Genomic DNA, 22,180 nt, shown 5'->3' on the forward strand with positions numbered 1-22,180 from the left:
CCAGAGGCGGGAATGGAGGGTTTAACTCCATAGAGTCCCCTTTACCATTGCCTTCCCTCCTCTCTCTCTCTCTCTCTTTTAAAACTTTTAAATTTCTCTTACACACTACATAATACTCTTCATGCTACATAATATACTGCATAACCTTCTAGCAGGGGTAGATCAGCATTACTGAGTTATTTTTCATCAATCAGAAAAATACTCCCTTAATTAGTATTCTCCAAACTCTTTGACACATTTTAATGATTAAGTCCAGAGATGGGCCTATCTCTTCTCAGCAAAATCCACTAATATGAATAATAGCCAACCCTTTTCTCCTTGTCCCCATTAATGAACCTGTGGGTGTGTACAGTGGCCACTCTGGGGATGAGTGAAGACAAGCCCATGATGGCAATCTGGGGACAATCTGGAACCACATCTGCACATGGTCACCAAGCTCTTTCATTCTCTCTCATCAGCCTCATATCAGACCCAGGGGGAGGAGAGAAGCAGGAGAGAGCTGAGCAATGGCCTAAGAAAAACATTCTACAAATGTGCGTGTATACTTTCATTATAAACGGAGATATAATAATGGTACAAGCAAGCTCATTTTATTACCTTATTTGAGCATTAAATTTCATTTTTATGTGGCATGTGTCTTTTTGTACAGTGACTGACCTCTGTTAAGCATAAGGTTTTGGAATGCTCCGGTTTGTGTTATTGTGGAAGATTCCAGAATGTGCTTCTGGTATGTTTCCCCAAGACAAAAAAGGCCCCGGTACTATCTCTGAACGCGACAGGTAAGCATTCACTAAACTGCCTAATGAGCATCTTGGTGGAGATTAAAGCCTGGGTAGATGTTTTTCCAGGCCATGCATATAATTTAAATTTAAATATCTGCTTATTTTATGCTGATTAGTCTAGAAGTTGTTTTCTTAGGCGCAAACTCTGAACCATGCACATTTCCTTTGTAAAGAAGAAAACTAAAATATTCACGAAGTGCAAGAGTCACTTCAGGATCCTGGCAAATTGCCAGTTCCATCTTCCCTGTGGAAGCATTTGGTCATTTATTGTCTTGCAGGTGCTGCTTGTTTCCTAATCTCTGCTCTACCTGTTTCTCAGTGTCTTGGGTCTTGCTTCGGGTATAGAATATATTGTATTCTTTCCTCTTCACATTTTTTTTTTTTTTGTGACTATAAAAGCAATTCATGTTTACTGGGAAAATGTGCCAAGAGTAGAATGATATAAAGAAGGGGAACAAAAAACTTGCCACTCATACTCTTTGTACCTAGGGACTAAGTATTGGCAATCCACGTTCATATTTTGTCTTATTTCTTTCCATTTGATTTTCTTTATATTTTTTACATAAGTGAATCACACTGTATTTTTCAATACTGTGTCTCATTTTCTTCACCTGATATTATTTTTTAAGCCATTTTATTGTCATTTAAGCAAAGAATTCTGTATACATCATTTTTTGCTGGCTGATGACATTCTACTTTGCAGATAATGTATGGATAATTTTTCAAAGGTAAAATTATGACTCTCATACAAATATAAAATGAGCAAATGTCAAATATTTTATTTAAATTGTTAATGAATGAGGGGACCAGTAAGATGCTGCAAGTGGTTCAATGGGGGAATTTAAAGAACTGCAGATATATAAAAAATAGGGAATGTTGAAATGAATTTACAAATAATTTCTAAACTGTCCATAAAGCAATATTGCAAAATCAATTGCATTCTATTGGATGCAATTTACTTGCATTTCTATGGATACGAGGAATTTTCATTTTTGATCTGTTTCTACCACTCACTCAAAGACAATGAAAGGCACTTATAACCCAGTAATTTTTTTTTGACTGTTTGAAAGTCTTTTACCATTTTTCCTGGCAATATGTAATATAATTTTACTTAGCGGTTAGAACTGTGTGTGTAATGCATCTACATGAACATGTGTCATTGGAGGACTGGCTTTCTTCTCATTTGAGAAAGAACCAGCAAGTCGCTGAACCTCCCAGGGCCCACAGGTCCTCATCTGTAGAGTGAGGATAGGTTGGATGGTTTTGACAAGTCTTTCCTGGAGCGCTGATGTCCACAATTCTCCTCATTACCACAAGGCAAATGTCCCCACGGGACACATAGCTGTTTCTTTGTCGATCTCTACTCTTCATTTTCTTTAGTGAGATCATACAGGTTGGATATTTAATTCTAAGTCCTCATAGATTTAAGATCACATTTCATTGATTCTAAGATTAAAAAAAATTATCAACTCTGGGAGGAGCTATCCTGCAAAAGATGATGCCCTATAATGGCTGTAGAGCAGGTGGTAATCATGTTCATGGCACATGCTTGCATACACACATGCACTTGGTTGTCATTCCTGGTCGTGTGACTGGACAGCTTCTACTCTTCCATTTGCAGTTACAAATCATTTAAGAAAGGAATACAAATCTTTGGTTATTGTCTTAAAACCTTCTATTAACTTCTGGAAAGGTCAGTTTTAAACCGTGCAAAATAGGTGACGGTGACTTAGAAAATAATGAAGCTCTCTTTTAAGAAGTGTCATGTCACCAACACTCTTGAGGCCACAGAAAAGAATATGCATGTGACAGTATGGACATTGATGACTTTGATTGAGTTGAGAAGTGATTTGGAAAGGTTGGACTCTGAAGTTAAGGGAGTTTAGGAAAAGCTTTACTGATTTATTTCAGTTAATTTTTTTGAGTGTAAGCCCAAGAGTGAGATCAGATAAAAATCCATGTTTAAGTCAGTCTTTAAAAACGTTCTTACAATAAGTTAAAAAAAATTATGAGTAGAAAAGCATTGTATTATAGTTTAATTGCTATTGTTTTTTTTTCTTTCTTAGTGGTACATAAAATTATGGTGCATCTTACCATTGATGGCATTTTCTGATGGATGAAATATAATAGCAATTTCCAATTGGCATGCCTCAAGAATTTTTAAAACATGCAACACCTTACTATTTAGTCAAGAGCACTAACCTCTTTTTCCTTAGATTGTCAAGTAAAAAAATGATGACAGTCAATACAACAACAGCCGTCCAGTGTGACTAAACAAAAACTATACCTATTTTTTGTCAGATTAGCAAAAATATAGTATTTTTGGTGTGTGCTGCAGAATTTTAGTAATTAGTTTGTGTGCCATGAGATGCAAAAGGTTGAAAAATCTCTGAAATATAGTAATAGCTTTACAGAAAGGAAAAAAAAAAACCACCATTATAAAAGTAAACAGATTATAAGATGCATTCACATTTCAGAGACATTAAAAAATATTCTAAACCAATAAACAAAAGCCATGAGCCTTAGAATTGAGAAAATACAATATTTGCCTTTGGTTGGTGGATAAAGAAAAAACTAGGACATGAACCTCCTCCTGCCTTAAGATAGAAGGGATTAGGTAACCCAGATAAAACAAAACAAACAATAATCCAAAACTTTATATTTTTCCTGATTGCAAAAGTAGTATTTGTTGGAAGCAACCCAAATGTCCGCAAAGTGAAGAATGATGAATGGATAAATAAAATGAAGTATATTCACAATATAGAATATTATTTAGCCATAAAAAGGGATGAAGTGCTGACACATACTACAAACATGGATGAACCTAGAAAACATGCTAAGTGAAAGAAACCAGACACAAAAGGCTGATTCCGTCTATACAAAATTTAAATCCAGGAAAGGAAAATTCATAAAGACAGAAAACAGATTAATGATTGCCAGGGGCTGGGAGGAGGAGTGAATGAAAAGTGACTGCTTCCCAAAAGGAACTGATTCCTCGTGTGATGATAAGAATGTTTTGGAACTTGATAGTGGTGATGGTTGCACAACTCCATGGATGTACTAAATGCTGTTGAGTTGTACAATGTGAAATGGTTAAAGCGGCTGATTTTATGTTATGTGTATTTTACCATAATAAAAATAAATAGCCTGCCCCAAAGGAATATTTGTTGAAAAGTTAAAAAAATTCTTAATTGTAAAAAAAGAGAAATTGAAAATAATATTAGTCATAGAGTAAGTTTTGAGTTCCTTATTAATTGGAGCCTCCACTTATGCCTGTTGCTTTTTGTCTCACTGAATCCAAAAGCTTAACAGTGAGGCCCACAGACACCCAGAGATCCTTCTCCCTGCCTCTGTGGAGCCACTCCTATCCTCGGAACTACTTCTGAGGATCTACTAGAACCAATGGGATGAATAATTGATCCCTCGGGGTCTTCACAAATGTTTCTAATGCAGTCCCAAGAAGTCTCTCAGGTGGCTCACTACATCTGCCCCAGTCAGAGCAGTCACTCTGAGCCTTTTCCCCATTTCTTTACATTACATCTCCTTACAGGCGCAACCCTCAGAGATATTGTGGGTTCAGTTCCAGACCACCACAGTAATGTGAATATCTCAATAAAGAGAGTGATGTGAAATTTTGGGTATATGAAAGTTATGTTTACAATATGTGGTAGTCTATTAAGTGTACAATAACATTATGTCTAAAAAAATACTTTATTGCTAAAAATCCTAACTGAATCTGTTGGGAAAATGGCTCCAGCAGACTTGCTCTACCCTGGGTTGTCACACACTTTCAATTTGCAAAAAATGTAGTATCTGTAAAGTGCAGTAAGCCAAAAGGAGGTTGATCTATACATTCTAGTACATAAGTATTCCTAATTCAGGGAGAAAAAGAGCCCATACAAATGCCCCTGTGAAACTTCAGGTGCAAGTAGGATGAAGCTCTTTGCCAGATGAGAGGTTGCTAGGAGATATATCAGGGGAGGTACACTGAGGGGTAAGGGAGAGAAGACAGAAAGCTTCTCAGTGGCTGAGACCTATATAAGAGTCATGCAAAGTTCTATTTTCTAGAAGCATTTCTTTGACCTTCTCTATATTCTACCATAGAAGTAGCAGTCCCTCTTTGCTTCTGGGCCATTTTCAACAAGTAGTAGGTGCAGGTGGAGAGATGGTTCCAAGGGTAGAGAGTGTCTGGCTGGCTGAAGACCAGAAGCTTGGTATGTGAGAGGGATTGAAAGGATTTCAGCCAGGCTAGTGTTGGAGTCTGTGAGGGTTTCAGGGGTAAGAGTGGGGCTGAAGGGTCAGATCATGGACGGGCTTTGAGGCTTTGAGTACTTTATCCTAAAATCAAGGTGAGCCATTCTGATGCCTCATTTTCCTTTCTTCCATAAAGTGCACTTGTACCTGCATTGACAGTTGCCCCAATAGATAACCTACTCCTCCGTAAGTTTGTTCAGATGGAGTTGAAATGGCTTGAAGCCTCCAATCAGGGGAGGCTCCTTCATCTAATCTCATTGCAAGGAAAGGAGCTCCCACTGCACCTGAAACTCCATGGGGGAAATTGTTCAGACTCATGTCTTTCTCTTGAATTACATTCTATCAAAGAGTGTGTGCTCTCCACATCTTCAGTACCCAAGTTGGACTCTGTCAAGTGACCAGTCCCCTGCCTAGGGTTCTAGGCCAGGCTGTTGGCACTCTGGTAGTTGGGTAAAGGAAAGGGGCCAGGGTTCTCACAATAATTCGAAGGGTAGACTTCTGTTTAACCCTCTGATTTGGGGGTCTGCATTTCATCCGTTTCTCCTTGGGGGTGCCTGGACTTTGGAGTCTATCTGGTTCATTTTTTTAGAGACTAAACTTTCTGGAGGTGGGGGAAGGCCCATCTATCATCTGTTCGCCTGCCTGAGGAAGGGGCCAGTGTAGATTTAGAGGGTTTCATTTATGGACTTTGAATCAAGCGCTCTGTTTTAGCCCCACACCTTATTTCTCTGTCTGAGATTCTAGGTGCCTCCACTTTTTGAGTGTTTTGGAGTTCTGCTCCAACAGTACCTTGCTTCTCATTGGTCCTCTTTCTTCAGGTACATACTTTTCTCCTCCGCCTAATCAGTTATTTTCTTCCACCTGTTCTAGTATGAATTACAGATGGCTCTTAATTTCATCAAAAGTGGAGTTTGTATTTCTGTTTTTTATTCATATTGTTTTAAGGTGATTTCTGAGGGGAGAAGAAGGAAGAAATGTCTTTAGTCCATTATCTTAAACCTGGACATTTTCTAAGCATTATATTTATGTCATCACATATGTTAGTCTTTCTCCTTAAGGCAGTGGTTGCCAACCTGGTTGCATATTAGAATCACTGGGAAGCTTTCAAAAAATACCAGTGCCTTAGCATTGTCTCATACTAGTTCAATTGGACCCTAAGAGTGAACCAGAGCCCCAGATAATTTAGGGGCACAGATTGGGTGAGGTTTGAGAATTGCTGCCATAAGTTTCCTCCTATCATCACTTTTAAGGCTAGAAAGTCCTTTCTAAACCCAAGGTTTATAATTATTTTCCACCCTCCTCCCCTACCCCAGGAGTGTTAGTCAGGGTCCTCTGAGAAACAGAAGCAGCAGGGTATAAAAATATATAGAGAGAATATATAAATTTATTTATTTATTTATTTTAAGGAATATATCTTAAGACACAGAATTTCAGTTTGAATCCGAAGACCAGCAGGCTGCTGTAGAACCAGGAGGAGCTGGTGTTCCAGTCCAAAGATTCATCAGGCAGGAGAATTCCTTCTTGCTTGGGGAAAGGTCCTTCAACTAATTGGATGAAGCCCATCTACAGAATAGAGGACAATCTGCTTTACTTAGACTAGTGTAAACGTTACTCTCATCCAAAAAAACATGCTCACAGAAACACCAATAATAATGTTTGGTCAAATAGTGACTGAGCACCACGTCCCAGGCAAGAGGACACATAAAATGAACCATCACACAAGATATAATTTGATTTTTTCCAGTTAGCTCTTTAATCACTCTGGATTCAGTTTTTTTTTTTTTTAACAGATTTTTTATTTTATTTTATTTTATTTTCATTTAACTTTTTTAAAAAGTATATTTTATTGATTATATTGTTACAATAGTTCCAATTTTTTCCCCTTTGCTCCCCTCCACCCAGCACCCCCCTTCCCCGACAATCCCCTCCTCAAGTCCATGCCCATGGCTCACCCTTTCATATATTCTTCTTCTTTTTTAAAAAAAATAATTAATTAATTAGTTAAATATTTTAACAATAAAAAATAACAATCCCTCCCTCTCAGACTTAAGACCCTTTACAATCTTATAAAGGACAATGGACGAAGGTCTCGAGCTCCTCTAGCTGCTTCAAGCTGGACATGGTCGTCGGCCTACCTACACTTGGGTCAAGAAATCCCTAATAAGAGTGGGGGTGTGGAGGGGAGGGTGGCCTTCCCACAAGGGGAAGGATCGTGCAGACTCCAGGTTGGTTGGCTGTCTCTGGACAACGGCATGCTTGGTTTAACAGGCTGGCATCCTTGTTGTATTCTGAGGGCAACAGGGTTAAAGGACATCATTCAATCCGTAACCACTAGATGACAAAAGACAGGTATTAATTTTTCAATGTCCCACATTAGGGAAAAGAAGGGTTTCTTTGGAGGAAGGTATGCCAGGTACATCTCACCTGTCCAAAACCCTTTTGCCCATTATACTTAGTTTGGACTGAGGGAAATATTTTAGGTTTCCCCCCTCTCAGGCCTCTGGGCTCTTTCTGTCCAAGCCATTAGGATAGAAAAGAGAAACCAGTTTTAAAGTGAAGCCCACAGACCACCCCGTTCTTCACAAACCCAGCCACTTAGTTCAGCCAAAACATTGAGTCTCAGGAGGCAGCAATGCAGACAGGATTAAGTGAGGCCTATACGTACAGACAATCACTCAGGTAATGAGATCGTAGGCTTATGCCCTTTGAAAACAGAAAACACATGTTAATTTATGTAACATAACCCACATACAAGTCTCTAAATCTGTAGGACTGTCTTATCGGAAAGACATCCAGTTGCAAGGCATTTGACATTCTTCTCGCCTGTAAATTAAACATCTTTGATAATGCCACAGACATAGTTTAACTTTCAAATGAAAACAAATTTAAATGAAAAGAAACTTTAAAGATGGTTAGCTGCACTACTTTATAGTCTACCACTGGGCATTGTGATCTTCCTTGAATCTTGATTTTTCTCCCTAAGATTACCCTCCTTGTCATTAAAGGGACTGCATTAAGTTCATTTTTAATTTATCATGTTCATTTGCATAAACACAACAAGAGCAGCAAATGATCACTTATGATCTTTAGTTCTGCTTTGCTGGAACTTACGCAAGGAACATTTAGGGTGACCTTCAATCTGCCCTTCAGGGCACAGAAGTTGAGCCACATACCTGGCATTCAGCCTTGCCTGTAAACACCTGTCTTTTCCAAGTCCTCCTGGTTTTCCGTTGTGCCTTAAGGTCCCTTCTAGCCATCTTTCAGGAAAACAACCTTCGTTCCTTCCCTGGAAAGATTGCTATGGACCGCTCATCCATCCAAGGTACCAGGCCTTTTATCTCGTGGACTTTTATTACCTTTGAAAGTCAGTCCCAGTTGCTCAGGGCTTTTTGGTAACAACCAAAGCCCAATCATGTCTCCTTTAGGCATGACATTCCAGTCAAAGTCTTAGTCAAAAAATCGTTATTAACAACTGGTCTTATTAGTTTTATGCAAAGACACTTATGTCATTACTTACTTCTTTAGAATGCCAAATTCTGGAGGGATCAGATAGGGAGAAAATATATACAGTGTGAAGGAAAATCCTTGTCCTCCTAATATTCACTGAACTTGCATTTCTATTCTTTATATTTTTATTTTTTCTCCCCACTAAAAATTTTTCTGTTTGTTTGTTTTTCCATTATAGTTGTCTCACTTTTTTCCCCCTCTTGCTTCTCTGCACCTTGTCCCTCCCTTCTCCCACATTCAGTCCCCACCCAGTTGTCCATGTCCGTGGGTCATTTATACATGTTCTTTGACTAGACCCTTCCCCTTCTTACCACTTCTCTCCCTCCCATCTCCCCCTTTGTTACTGTTAGTTTATTCCTCGTTTACATACCTCTGGTTCAATTTTGCTCATTTGTTTGTGTTGTTCATTAGTTTCCTTTAACAGGTGATAGCATAAGGTAATTTTCTTTTGTTGCCTGGCTTATTTCGCTAAGCATAATTCTCTCTAGTTCCATCTATGTTGTTGCAAATGGTAGAAGTTCCTTCTTTCTTTCAGTACTTATTCATTGTCATTTTCCCCCTTTGTACTCATGTTCCTCTCTGTCTCTCTCTGTTTCTTCATCTTCTTAAAGCAGACCCTTTAGCATCTCTTGCAATACTGGTTTGGTGGAGATGTATTCTTTTAACCTTCTTTTGTCTTGGAAACTCCTTATTTCACCTTCCATTTTGAATGAGAGCCTTGCTGGGTAGAGTATTCTTGGTTGTAGGTCTTTGTTTTTCATTGCTTGGAATATTTTCTGCCATTCCCTTCTGGCTTGTAGTGTTTCTGCTGAGAAATCTAATGATAGCCTTATTGGAGCTCCCTTGTATGTTATTAGTTGTTTCTCTCTTGCTGCTTTTAGGATTCTCTCTTTGTCTTTGAATGTTGCCATTTTAATTATGATGTGTCTTGAAGTGGGCCTGTTGGGGTTCATCTTCATTGGGACCCTCTGTGCTTCCTGGACTTGCATGATTCTTTCTCTCTTCATGTTAGGGAAGTTTTCTGTCATTAGTTTTTCAAAGAGGTTTTCTATTCCTTGCTCTTCTTCTTCTCCTTCTGGAATTCCTATGATACGGATATTATTACGTTTTATGTTGTCCTGCAGCTGTCTTAGAGCCTCTTCAGTCTTGTTCAGCCTTTTTTCATTTTGTTGCCCTGTCTGTGAGTTTTTGTCTACATTGTCCTCCAGCTCGCTGATTCGATCTTCTGCTTCCTCTAGCCTGTTTTTAATTCCTTCTACTGTGTTCTTCAATTCAGAGATCATATTCTTCATTTCCTCCTGGCTCTTATTGATAGCTTCCTTGTCCTTTTTGATGCTCGTATAATTCTCAGTAAGTTCCTTATAGTTCTTCTGGAGTTCACTGTAGTTTTTCTGGAGTTCTTTGTAGTTTCCGCTGAGCTCATTGAGCTTCTCCATAATCCATGCTTTCAATTCCATATCTGATAGTTGGCTCCCCTCTATTTCATTTAGCACTCTTTCTGGGGACTCTACCTTTCCTTTCGATGGGGGGTTGTTTCTCTGTCTCCCCATTTTTGTGACTCCTATTGTTTGTTGGTGCTTCTTAGAATGATCTGCACTTCCTGGGTCTGCCCCTGGTGGCATCAGATCCTGTACCAGTCTGGGCCTAGGCAGCCTGTTGGAGACTTCCAGGGATCTACTGCCTTTGTCTGACTTCTTTAGTTGTTAACCTATTCAATCTGTGATTAGCTATCAGGCTTAAGGACCGTGGGTGTGGCAGCTTAATTCCTGTAGGCAGGGCCTTTGCTTCCCCTCAGGCTGACACCACTTGGCCAGGAATGGTCTGCCTGCAGTACTGAGGATGAGTCAGCACTGGGACCCGGCCGGCTGCTTCCCCAGCTCTCCCCTCAAAGCCACCACACCAAACTCTCCCCAAGCATTTCCAGTCCTCTCTGTCTTCCCTCTGCTTGTGCCCAGGGTAAGTGGGGGCCAAAATATTTTTGTATGTGATCCGCTTAAGAGCTCTTTTTCTCCAGCTGTTTCTCTCCGGCTAGCAAGAAACCCTGTGGCTTTTCGCTTTTCTCAGCTGGATACTATTTTACTTTCCACTCTGTTGCTGTAGGCTGGGAAGCCCAGCTGAGGGGTTAGACCCTTCCCTTCTCAGGGGGAACCCCCAGCTGCTGAGATGTTTCTCAGTCCCTTCAGCTGCCATCTGTGTGAGCCCAGCCAGCCCTTCCATGTCTCCACACCCCCTACTGGTCACGTTGTGATGTAGCGGCCTTTTTTGTCTCTCCGTGGTTATAAGACTTCTCTCTAGCTGGTGTTCGGTTGGTTATTCCAGATGATTTCTCCAAAATTGCGTTGTAAATCCAGACTAGTTCTGGGAAGAAGTTAGTGTAGCTTCCACTTACTCCTCCACCATCTTGTTTCTTGGAATTAGTTTTGATATAAGGTATATGATTATTTCACAAGTAATTAACAAATCATCCCAACACTCTATTTTGATTACTTCTTTCCATTTTCATTGATTTGGGTTTCAATTCAGTTTGGTTTTAGTGCAACAGATGTTCTCTTTTATCATATCCTAAAAATCTTATATATTTATTTCACATAAACATTTTATAGGCTATTTTATCTCACGTAATGGCCGATGCTTTGAAGAAGCAGGTAATTCTTCCTCCACAGAAAAGAAAACAAACAAATAAACAAAATATCCATAAATTTCATCTCTGGCAGAGCACCACTCTGCTAGGGTACTCTATTGACATGAAAACAACTAGAGAATATGATATAATGTAATCAGTGACTTGATTTTGTGTAGTAGTCCAGAAAAGCAAGAATCAGCATGGATTGGGTTTTGGTAGTCATGTCATGGAAGAAGAGAGTTTGAGCGAGGAGGTAGGGTTCAGCCTGGGAAAACAAGTAGTGGGAGTCTAGAAGGAACATTCAAAGAAACATGGGAAATAAATTGGATGGTGAATGTTGTAACTTAAGAAATTGTTTGGGGATGAGAAAAATTTTCAGGTTACTTGTTGCCTTCATTTCTGGATCTGTGAAATGGGGTTCATTTCTCCAACTCCCTCCTAGAGGAGGGAGCAGCATATGGAGGTCTGAGAGAACATTTGCAGTGTGTTCAAAATTCTTTCAAGAAAAGCCAAAGAGGACTACAAGGCATTTATTCATTAAATATAAAAACCTTTCATCCCCTACCCGGAGACCTTGGTTATAAAGAAATAATGCAATAACTGTGGTAACATGTTTTTCTTCTGGTCTGTTTCTTATTTCTCTGCAGTAAGGAGCACGAACATTTAGATCTCAACTGAAGGCATTGATTGGAAGGGTTCTCCCAGAATTGGCTCACTTGGAAACCAGGTAATCTGAGCTGAAGGAAAAAGGCAAAAAAAAAAAAAAAAAAAAAAAAAAAAAAAAAAAAAAAATCTCAGCTTGTTAACACACACAACACAAAGCTTTTAACTCAGATCAGAGAGTGCAATTGGCCTTTAGTGTGAGCTGGGGGCTGGAGACAGCCAAGTTTGGTTGGATAGGGGATGGCGGGAATGTTCTTGCTTTTCCTCAGAGTCAAGGGTTTGTTGGGTGAGGGGTGAGGGGAGGGAGGGAAATTTGCCAGAATGGAAAGGGAGGAGCTAGAGAAGGGTGGAGTGTTCTGGAATGTACTTGACAGTAATCAGAAGCCAAGGCCTCCTTTCATGGAAATCTCGTTGTTGGGTTGGTTGATGTGTTTTTCCAAACTCCACACTCCTGTGATTCAGGACTGTGGCTTTAGTAATTATCCAAATACTACTTTGCCCTTGCATGTAAATAGCCAATTATCTCAAACTGTCAAAAGGGCCCAGAAGTCTCAAAAATTAGTTTCCCAAGTCAGGGAATGAGCTGACCCAATTTTGAAAAGTTCCAGGTGTAGATCTGGAGACAGCATGGCTTTGTGTGGGAGTATGGAAGGATGGGGGAGGATTGGAGTCTTATTTTTTTAAATAGCTTTATTAAGATATAATTCACATACCATTCAATTACCCATTGAAAGTATACAAATGCACTAGTCTTTAGTATACATAAGGAGTTGTATAACCATTACCACAGTCAATTTTAGGATGTTTTATCAGCTCAAAAAGAAACCCCATGCCCCTTAGCAATCATCCCCTTTTCCCACCCCACTGTAGCCCTAAACAACCACTAATGTACTTTCTACCTCTATATATTTCCCTGTTCTGGATTTTCATGTAAATGGAATCATGTAATGTGTGGTTTTTTTTTATGATTGGCTTTTTTCATTTAACATAATGTTTTCAGGGCTCACCCTTGAATGTGTAGTAGCATGTATCAGTATTTCATTCTTTTTTATGGTTGAATAATATGCCATTTTATGTATATGCTGTTTTTTTTGTGTATTCATTCATCAATTTATGGACATCTGGGTTGTTTCTACATTTTGGCTATTATGAATAATGCTGCTATAAACATTTATGTAGAAGTTTCTAAGTGAACACATGTTTCAATTCTCTTCAGGATATATTCAGGAATGGAATTTCTGTGCCATGTGGTAATTCTATATTTATCTTTTTTGAGGAATCACTAAATTACTTTCCCTAGTAACTGTATCATTTTACATCCCATCAGCAATGCATGAGAATTCTATTTTATCTATATCCTTACCAACACTTGTTATTCTTCATTAAAAATATTTTTATAGCCATCCTTGTGGGTATTAAGTGATATTTCATTGTGATTTTGACTTGCATTTTCTTAATAGCCAATTGAATTATTTTTTTGCATTTGGTATGGGGAAAGAGTCCTACTCACCCATTTCACCCTATCCAGCACCATTTGTTGAAAAGACTGTTCTTTCCCCCATTAAGTGGCCTTGGCACCATCATGGAAATCAATTCACCATGTATGTAGGGGTTTACTTCTGGATTCTTAATTTTATTCTATTGATCTATATGTCTGTCCTTGTGCCAGTATCACCCTATCTTGATTACTGTTGTTTTGTAGTAAATTTTGAAACTGGGAACTGTGAATTTTCCTACTTTGCTCTTTTTCAGGAATTAAAAAAATATTTTATTGACTATGTTGTTACAGTAGTCCCAATTTTTTCCCCTTTGCTCCCTTCTGTCCAGTACCCCACTCCTCTCCAGCAATCCCACTCCTCTTAGTTCATGTGTATGGGTCATGCATATAAGTTCTTTGGCTTCACCCTTTCCTATATTATTCTTAACTTCCACCTGACTATTTTGTACCAACCAATTATGCTTCTTAATCCCTGCATCATTTCCCCATTTCTCCCCCTTCCCCCTCCCAGCTGATAACCCTCCAAATGATCCCTATACCTATAATTCTGTTCCTATTCTGGTTTGCTTAGTTGGATTTTGTTTTTATTTTTTAGATTTAGTTGTTGATAGTTGTGAGTTTATTGTCATTTTAATGTTCATAATTTTGATCTTCTTTTTTCAAAATAAGTCCCTCTGACATTTCATATAATAATGGCTTGGTGATGATGAGCTCCTTAAGCTTTACCTTGTCTGGTAAGCACTTCATCAGTCCTTCCATTCTAAATGATAGCTTTTCTGGATAGAGTAATCTTGGTTGCCCTGGCTGGTTTAGCTCAGTGGATTGAGCGTCGGCCTGCGAGCTAAGTGTCGCTGGTTCGATCTTCCAGTCAGGGTACATCAGAGAAGGAAAACTCTGACTCCAAAAAACCTCCGCTGCCTTGCGGCATACCTCTTCAGGGGAAAGGCTAAGGGAGTAAACCCCGACAGAAAATCCGGAGCTGGAGTCCCTAAGGCGGTTTGACGTTGTAGTCAACACCGGCAACTCCTGCGGCGCACCTGAAGCCAAGCTGTATTGACTCCGTCTTTCCCTTGGACCCTTCAGCTGTGAAGAGAGGGGGGGTCTGCTGCATGGGCAACAGCAGACCCTCCATATTACCCTGCCCAGGTTCTGTAGCTTCAGCGTCATCGCAAGATGTCGATTCAACACGGGAGGAGACAGATACCGTGTCACTCCCGAGTCGGACTGCACAACCATTCTCGGCGGTGCAGATAGACTCTTAAGAAGCTACACCATCGTCTCTCGAGACGGACGGCTGCCGACGACGACGACGACAATCTTGGTTGTAAGTTCTTGCTTTTCATCACATTGAATACTTCTTGCCAGCCCCTTCTTCCCTGCAAAGTTTCTTTTGAGAAATCAGTTGATAGTCTCATAGGCACCCCTTTGTAGGTAATTCTGCTATTCTCTTGCTGCTTTTAAGATTCTCTCTTTGTCTTTAACCTTTAGCATTTTAATTATGATGTGTCTTGGTGTGGTCCTTTTTGGGTCTAGCTTGTTTGGGACTTTCTGTGCTTCCTGGACTTGTATGTCTACTTCCTTCGTCAAATTTGGTGAGTTTTCCTTCATTATTTTCTCATATAAGTTTTCAATATCTTGCTCTTCCTCTTCTTCTTCTGGCACCCCTACGGTTCAGATGTTGTCATGTTTAAAGTTGTCCCAGTGGTTCCTAAGCCTCTCCTCATTTTTTTCAATTCTTGTTTCTTCATTCTGTATGAAACTGGCACCTCTCTAGATGTTTCCCTGGTGGTCATTCCCAGAATGGGTGGGTCTGTGAATGTTCTAGGACCTTGGGGGCCCTTTAAAAAAGCAGATTCTGCTGAGAGACCAGCAGTTTCTTCCTCCACCTCAACCACCACTGGTTTGCACAGTCAGAAGCAATGAGGCTTTATTTTCTCTGGCACTGGGACTGTGAGCTGTGTGGTTTGGTCTGGTTCTGGGAGTGCTCCACAAGTGTCCCTCTCAACTTTTTAAAACGTGTGACTGCATTTTCCACTGTCCTGCCACTGCCGCCACTGCTGCTCTCACCACAGCATGTCCTCTCTGCCTGACTCTGCCCCTCCTACGTGTCTGGATGAGTAGTTCTTATTTATATCTTTGTTTGTTGGACTTCCATGCAGCTCAATAAGATAGCTGTATACTTTCTTAGTTGTTGAGGGAGACACAGCGTATCTGTTTAGGCCTCCATTTTGCCCGGAAGTCTCTTCAGGGTTGTTTTGACTATTCTGGTCCCTGGAAACTCAATATGAGTTTTACAATCATCTTGTCAACTTTCATAAAGCTCCTACTTGGGCTTCTGATAGTTTTTTTTTTTGTTGTTGTTGTTGTTGAATCTGTAGATCAGTTTGAAGAGTTTTCTATCTTACTAATATTAAACCTACTGACAAATGAACATGGCATGTTTTTCCACCTATTTAGATTTTCTTTTATTTCTTTCAACAGTGTTTTGTAGTTTCAGAGTACACTTTTGTACTTCTTTTGTTAAATTTATTTCTAAGTATTTTATTGTTTTTGATGTTATTATGAATGATATTGTTTTTTAAATTAATTTTTAGATTATTGCAAGTGTGTTGAAGTATAATTAATTTTTGTATATTGAACTTATAATCTGCATCTTTGATGAACTAGTTTATTAGTTCTAATAGCTTTTTAGTGTATATCTTCAAAATTTTCTGTTTACAAAATTTCTGCAAATAGAGATAGTTTTACTTCTTTCTTTCTAATATGGGTGCCTTTTATTTCTTCTTCTTACCCAATTGCCCTGAGAAATGATGTTTTAAAAGTCTGAAATGAACTTCCAGCCAAGATGGAGGCATAGACAGACACACTGGGTCTCCCTCCATAACTAAGAAGAAATGCAACTACCTCAAAACGAGAAACAACCAGAAGTTCCAGAAAATCAAAGTGTATGGAAGTCCAGCAAACAAGGATATAAAGGAGAAATACTCTTTCAGACAGAGAGCTGGGGCAGAGAGGATGTAGTGTAGTGGTGGCAGCAGCAGCAACAGCAGCAGGCTGGCAGAAAGTGCAGTTACACATATTAAAAAGTCAGGAGGGACACCTGGGGAGTGTTCCCAGCTCCTCAGCAGAGCAGCTCACTGTCCCAGCTCCGGAGAAAATCAAGCATCATTTCTTTTGACTGTGCAAACCATTGGTGGTTGAGACAGACATGGAAACTGCCGGCCTCTCAGCAGAGTCCGCTTGTTTAAAGGGACCCCCATGGTCCTAGAACATCTGCAGACTCATCCACTCTGGGAACGGTGGCCAGGGCAGTAGCTAGAGGGGCGCCAGTCTGGTGCGGAAGTGGGAGAAGTGCCTGGAAAAGGGGCGAGTGCTGGGCAAGTGGCCTTGTTCCTTCTCAGGCCCCTCCCCCGCATACAGCACCACAATGTCATGAAACAGGTCGCCCTGTACTGACAAACACCTAAGGCTCCGCCCCTTACAATGTAACAGGTTAGACAGCTCTCCCTGGGACACAGAAGCAAACAAACATAGGAGACTTCCGGCCAAGATGGAGGCCTAGACTGACAAGCCCCGTCTCCCTACACAATTAAGAAGGAATATGACTACCGCAAAACTAGCAATAATCAGAAGTTCCAGAAAATAAATGGAAGTCCAACATATGAAATTATAAAGAAGTGGTGCATGTCTGGACAGGTAGGAGGGGCGAACCCTAGGATGAGAGGTCAAGCTGTGCTGTTGGCAGCAGCAGCAGTGACGGCCGCAGGACAGCAGTAAGCACAGACACCCGTATTTAAGGGGAGACGAGAAGCGCCTGACTAGCACCCCTGACTGCTGAATAGACCTCTTAGCTTGCGATTCCAAAGTCGAGGAAGACAGACCTCCATTGCTTTGGACTGTGAGGCCTGGAGGGGGTGGGGACAGAGGAGGAGGCTCCCAGTCTCTCAGCAGAGAGTGAATGGCAGGAACCCATCTTGGACCCCCACTCCTGCAGAAAATGCCACAGCATGGTGAGAAGGGTTGCCCGGTTGTGACAATTGCATGGGGCTCCCCCCCTATAGCATAGGAGGTGTGACAGCCCTGCCCAGGAAGCAAAGGTAAACACAAAACTGTCAGGATGGCACAGATCATGAATAGAGATCCTGGTGACACAGCTGACCAGACAGCAAATTTCTAATCTAACGAAGGAGCAGATAGAAAATCTTTCTGAGGCACAGTTCAGAGCTTTGCTTATAAAAGTGCTTACAGACCTAAAAGCAGATCTTAAACAAGACAGGGAAGGAATGAAGGCTAGTCCTGCTGAAATGAACAAAAACACATACAAAACTAGTGATGAGGAAAAGAAAACCAGGGGCCAAATCAACAAATCGAATCATAGGAAAGGAACAAACAGTCGACCAGTGCAGAAAGAGGAAACAAAATGTGAGGAAAATGAGGAGAGGCTCAGAAACCTATGGGACAGCTATAAGTGGGCCAACATCTGAATCATAGTATTGCCAGAAGGTGAAGAAGAAGAACTAGAAATTGAAAAAATATGTGAAAAAATAATGAAGCAGAACTTCCCAAACTTGGGGAAGGAAATAGACTTACAGGCCCAGGAAGCACAGAGAGTTCCAAAAAAAAAAAAAAACCGGACCCTGGGAGAACCACACCAAGACACATTATAATCAAAATGTCAAAAATTAAGGATAAAGAGAGAATCTTAAAAGCAGCAAGAGAGAAAAAGAGAATTACACACAAAAGGGTCCCAATAAGGCTGTCAGCTGATTTCTCAAAAGAAACTCTTAAGACAAGAAGGGACTGGCAAGAAATATTCAAAGTAATGAAAAGCAAAAACCTATAACCATGATTACTCTATCCAGTGAAGCTGTCATTCAGAATAGAAGGGCAGAGAAAGTGCTTCCAGGACAAAGTAAAACTGAAGGAGTTCATCAGATCCAAACCGCTGTTATATGAAATGTTAAAAGGACTTGTTTAGGAGAAGGAGGATCAAAACTATGAACATTAAAATGAAAGCTGTATCACAACAACCAACAACACAAGATAGGGAATTGAAACAAAGGAAAATTAAGTAGGCAACGAGAGTGGGAAAAGAATTATAGGTATGGGGAACATTATGGGGGGAGGTCAGCAGGGAGTGGAAGGGGGGGAAAAGAGGGAGATGGTACAGGAATTAAGAAGCATAGTAGGAGGGAGTAGAGTAGATAGGAAGATATTGAGAAGAACTATATGCACAACCAATGGGCATGGACTAAGGGGGAGGGCAACTGGAAGGAGGAGGGGTCACTGGGTGGAAGGGAACAAAGGGAAAGAAAATTGGGACAACCTCTCCTCTTGAACATCTTTTGTATGAACACTATTAAGCACTTTTTTTTTTGACATATTCTTTTCTAAAAACTCAGTGGAGTGGCCACCATTGAGTTCAAGGCCTAGCCAGGGAGATTAACAAGACAAACTGATAATTATATGCTCATGAGAGTAATCTAGTCTATGGGAGGGATGTACAGAGTGATATGGGAGCATCGGAGAGGAGGAATTGGGGAGGGGGGAGGGAAAAAAATTCCCAGAGTAAGTCGACTGGATTGGGACATCTGGAAAAGTAGGCAGGGGGCCCAAGTGTGTTTCAGGCACATGCCAAAGTCCCAGGTGGCCTCTCACCATGACCAGTTTCCCAGTGAGTTCTTCCCTGTTTGGCTAGTGTGCTAACAGGAGTGTGTAGATGCTGCAGCAGGAGTCCTCACAGGACCCTGGAGGACTGAGTGAGCTTAAGAGAGGAGAAACAGAGAAACAGAAGGTCTCAGGCCTACCAGGAAACACAAAATCAACCTCCTTTTAAGAGAAACTACCCATCCTTGTCATCCTTCTCTTCCCAGCAACTCTCCTGTCCAGGCCTATCTATCATATGACTTCGTTCTGTGTAGGTTTGCTTTACTCAGGCAAGGGTCCTCCATTCAGATCCTGCCTTAGGTAGCCACAGGTGTCTACTTTAATTTTTTCAGTTGAACAGGCCCCATATATACCATTAAAATGTCTCTTTATAGGGTGACCAAACATTCTGGTTTGCTTGATACCATCTCAGTTTTAGGATGGTAAGTCTGGGAAGACCCTTAGACCCAGCCAAATTGGAATGGTTGCTCACCTTCTCAGTATGGCCTAAACAAGACCAGTCTTCAAAGGAATTTCATTAAACACCTAGTGCCAAAGGTTTTATTTTATTTTATTTTTTAATATGCCTTATTGATTATGCTCTTACAGTTGTCTCAATTTCTTTTCCCTTTGTTCCCCTCCATCCAGTGACCACCCTCACTCCAGTTGTCCTCCCCACTTAGTCTATGCCCATTGGTTGTGCATATAGTTTTTTGCAACATCTTCCTATCTACTCCACTCCCTCCTACTATGCTTCTCAGTTCCTGTACCATCTCCCTCCCTTTCCCCTCTTCCCCTCCCCACTGACCTCCCCCCATAATGTTCCCAATACCTATAATTCTTTTCCCACTCTCGTTGCCTACTTAATTTTCCTTTGTTTCAATTCCCTAGGACATCCACTGATCCATCCACTTTGGGACCAACAGCCAGGGCAACAGCTAGAGGGGTACCAGTCTCATAGGGGAAGTGGGAGAAATGCCTGGAAAAGAGGCGAGTGCCGAGCAAGCAGCATTGTTCTCTCTCAGACCCTTCCCTCCCCACAGTGCCACAACGTGGTGAAACCAGTCGCCCTCTAATGATGAATACACAAGACTCCGCCCCTTATAGCATATCAGGTGTGACAGCTCTACCCAAGACATAGAGGCAAAAAAGGGAGCCTGTCAAGATGAACAGACAGAGAAGTATAACCCAAAAGAGGGAACAAATCAAGGTTTCAGTGGGAGAAATAAGCGACGAGGAGATAGCCAATCTAACAGATGTAGAGTTCAAAACACTGGTGTTAAAAATGCTCACAGACTTCACAGATATGCTTAAGTATGGCAAACGCATAATGGAAAAAGTGAAGGCTATGCTAAATGAAACAAAGGAAAATCCACACAAAACCAATGCTGAAGGGAAGGAAACCGGAGTTCAAATCAATGATTTGGAACATAAGGAATACAAAAACAGTCAACTGGAGAAACAAGATGGTGGAGAGTAAGTGGAAGCTACACTAATCTCCTCCCAGAACTAGTCTGGATTTACAACTTAATTTTGGAGAAATCATCTGGAATAACCAACCGAACACTAGCTGGAGAGAAGTCTTATAACCATGGAGACAGAAAAGGCCGCTACATCACAACGTGACCAGTAGGGGGTGTGGAGACGTGGAAGGGCTGGCTGGGCTCACACGGGTGGCAGCTGAAGGGACTGAGAAACATCTCAGCAGCTGGGGGTTCCCCCTGAGAAGGGAAGGGTCTAACCCCTCAGCTGGGCTTCCCAGCCTACAGCAACAGAGTGGAAAGTAAAATAGTATCCAGCTGTGAAAAGTGAAAAGTTACAGGGTTTCTTGCTAGCCAGAGAGAAACAGCTGGAGAAAAAGAGCTCTTAAGCGGATCACATATGAAAATATTTTGGCCCCCACTTACCATGGGCTCAAGCAGAGGGAGGGCAGAGAGGACTGGAGACACTTGGGGAGAGTTTGGCGGGTGGCTTTGGGGGGAGAACTGGGGAGGCAGCCAACCGGGTCCCAGTGCTGACTCATCGTGGCTTCAGACTGAGGGGAAGCAAAAGCCCTGCCCACAGGAATTAAGCTGCCACATCCACAGTCCTTAAGCCTGACGGCTAATCACAGATTGAATAGATAAACAACTAAAGAAGTCAGACAAAGGCAGTAGATCCCTGGAAGTCTCCAACAGGCTGCCTAGGCCCAGACTGGTACAGGATCTGATGCCACCAGGGGCAGATCCAGGAAGTGCAGATCATTCTAAGAAGCACCAACGAACAATAGGAGTCACAAAAATGGGGAGACAGAGAAACAACCCCCCCATTGAAAGGAAAGGTAGAATTCCCAGAAAGAGTGCTAAATGAAATAGAGGGGAGCCAACTATCAGATATGGAATTCAAAACATAGATTATGGAGAAGCTCAATGAGCTCAGCGGAAACTACAAGGAACTCCAGAAAAACTACAAGGAACTTACTGAGAATTACACCAGCATGAAAAAGGACATAGAAGCTATCAATAAGAGCCAGGCAGAAATGAAGAATATGATCTCTGAATTGAAGAACACAGTAGAAGGAATTAAAAGCAGGCTAGAGGAAGCAGAAGATCAGATCAGCGAGCTGGAAGACAATGTAGACAAAAACTCCCAGACAGTGCAACGAAATGAAAAAAGACTGAACAAGACTGAAGAGACTCTAAGACAGCTGCAGGACAACATGAAATGTAATAATATCTGTATCATAGGAATTCCAGAAGGAGAAGAAGAAGAGCAAGGGATAGAAAACCTCTTTGAAAAACTAATGACAGAAAACTTCCCTAACATGAGGAGAGAAAGTCACACAAGTCCAGGAAGCACAAAGGGTCCCAATGAAGATGTACCCCAACAAGCCCACTTCAGGATACATCATAATTAAAATGGCAACATTCAAAGACAAAGAGAGAATCCTAAAAGCAGCAAGAGAGAAACAACTAATAACATACAAGGGAGCTCCAATAAGGCTATCATTAGATTTCTCAGCAGAAACACTACAAGCCAGAAGGGAATGGCAGAAAATATTCCAAGCAATGAAAAACAAAGACCTACAACCAAGAATACTCTACCCAGCAAGACTCTCATTTAAAATGGAAGGTGAAATAAGGAATTTCCAAGACAAAAGAAGGATAAAAGAATACATCTCCACCAAACCAGCATTGCAAGAGATGCTAAAGGGTCTGCTTTGAGAAG

The 22,180-nt window shown here is 41.0% G+C and overlaps 1 pseudogene; it reads right to left on the reverse strand.

Annotated features, from left to right (window-relative positions):
• Window positions 1–206: 206 nt before the first annotated feature.
• LOC150006177 (NADH dehydrogenase [ubiquinone] 1 alpha subcomplex subunit 1 pseudogene) lies at window positions 207–418 on the reverse strand (annotated as a pseudogene).
• Between the last annotated feature and the right edge of the window lie 21,762 nt (window positions 419–22,180).

This window comes from Furipterus horrens, unplaced genomic scaffold, assembly GCF_987537825.1.
Source record: "Furipterus horrens unplaced genomic scaffold, mFurHor1.1.pri manual_scaffold_6, whole genome shotgun sequence".
NCBI lineage: Eukaryota > Metazoa > Chordata > Mammalia > Chiroptera > Furipteridae > Furipterus > Furipterus horrens.